We start from the raw sequence: 2,012 nt of genomic DNA, 5'->3' as shown, positions 1-2,012 counted from the left end.
GCTTGATAGCAGAACCCAGAGTATTTCAGATCAGCATGACCATAAAAAAGAGATACTCAATGTTAAGTGGAAGTCCCTGATAAGGCTGTGATATGTGAAGGCCACGATAGGCCGAATTTCATAAACAGTAATGGATAAACTTACCTGATGACCATCAGAGCAGAGTTATGCAAAGTGTCACAATGGTCCGTGTAATGTGGAGGCCGCAACAGCCGAGTAAGACCGAGGTCAGTAGGTTTGCAGAGAAACAGAATGAAGCAACACCAGTAGATGCACAAAATAAACAAGCCTTGATTATAACTTAAAGTCTGCATGAAATCAAAATTGACTTTACTTGCACATTGCTAGTCTTGATGTGAACAATTAATCGAATTGTTTGTCTTTGTAATATTTAATCAAAATCTGAACATTAACTTCGGCTCTAGAATGCATTTGTTTTTTCTGATGGCGTCAGCTTGGCCCGGCTTGGGCAGAATATCCTTAAACACACCCCTCCAGCCGTTGGTTTTGCTATAGTGAGAGACCCGAGACCAGGGCGCTAAACAAAACCATGGCCCAGATATCATATTAAACATTGAATCAGTAGCAAGCTTCTTTACTCCCCCCTGCAGTAAAATAAGCTACTGTTATAACAAAATTATCTCTACTTATACATTAAACATTACAAAATACATGAAACAGTTTTAAAATTTGTTTATAGTAAATTAACTTTATATTTATACATTTGCACTTTGCTGTATTATATCCAAACGCATATAAGCATGCCATCTTATATATATATACACACACATTGCCTATTTACTTACACAAACTCTTTAATTAAAGTGAAAGTCGTGACATTTGGCAAGTATGGTAACCCATAGTGGGAATTGGAGCTCTGCATTTAACCCATCCAAGTGCACACACACAGCGGTGAGAAGTGGGCACACCCCCGGAGCAGTGGGCAGCTATATATCCAGCGCCTGGGGAGTAACTGGGGGTTCAGTGCTCTGCTCAAGGGCACTTCAGCTATGGTATTGAGGGTGGAATAGGACGCTGTTCATTCACTCCCTCCCACCTGGCAACTCCTGCCAGCACAGAGACTCAAACATGCGACCTTCTGATTACAAGTCCAACTCTCTAAACTATTAGGCCACAGCTGCCCCACAAATAATTACACAACAGGGGTCAGGGTGATTACCACAGTTACACATCTGTGTGTTGCATGTGCATGTTCTTTGTAGAAACGGGGAACTAAAAACTATTCAAACGCATACAATTTAGACCAACATAACGATTTCCAAAAAGTGAAGGCAGTGTTATTTGCTATGTTTTATATTGGGTGTTCCGTGAGTGGAAACGATCTCATTCAGTGTGATGTAGGTGGCTCTTAAAAAGAGCCTTTGGGGTTTACTGCGGCTGATGCAGCGGCGGGTTTAAGCGCGCTCTCCGCGGATGCGGCGCGCCAGCTGGATGTCTTTGGGCATGATGGTGACTCTCTTGGCGTGGATGGCGCATTGCGTTGGGTGTCCTCGAACAGACCGACCAGATAAGCCCCACTGGACTCCTGCAGGGCCATGACGGCGGGGAGCTCCTGGAAGCGGCGCAGGTCCGTCTTGAAATCCTGAGAGCGATCTCTCGCACCAGACGCCTTGGAAGAGGCAGTTTGCGGATCGTAGCAGCTCGGTGGACTTCTGATAGCGGCCGGATCTCTCGGCAGAAAACCACGGTCCCGGGCCTGTACCGATGGGGCTTCTTGACGCCGCCGGTGGCTGGGGCGCTCTTCCCGGAGCGGCTTTAGTAGCGAGCTGCTTCTCGGGGGAGGAGGAAGCACTTTACTCACCGGTGTGATTTACGAGCGGTCTGCTTGGTTCTTGCCATTGCTGAGTTTACGTTGCCCATCACGATCCTGCTACTCGGAAGGCAGAAAATGTTGTTCTGTGTTACACGCCTGCTTTTGCTGGCTCATACAGCCAAAGCTTCTGGCGTCATAAAGGTGCAGAGGCTTGTGATTGGCTGATATGTGAGATCAT

The 2,012-nt window shown here is 46.4% G+C and overlaps 1 pseudogene; it reads right to left on the bottom strand.

Moving 5' to 3' along the window:
* Nucleotides 1–1,369: 1,369 nt before the first annotated feature.
* LOC109070587 lies at nt 1,370–1,860 on the bottom strand (annotated as a pseudogene).
* Between the last annotated feature and the right edge of the window lie 152 nt (nt 1,861–2,012).

Source organism: Cyprinus carpio, unplaced genomic scaffold (assembly GCF_018340385.1).
Source record: "Cyprinus carpio isolate SPL01 unplaced genomic scaffold, ASM1834038v1 S000005446, whole genome shotgun sequence".
NCBI classification, from domain to species: Eukaryota; Metazoa; Chordata; class Actinopteri; order Cypriniformes; family Cyprinidae; genus Cyprinus; species Cyprinus carpio.
This window is presented reverse-complemented; position numbering and strand designations above follow the sequence as displayed.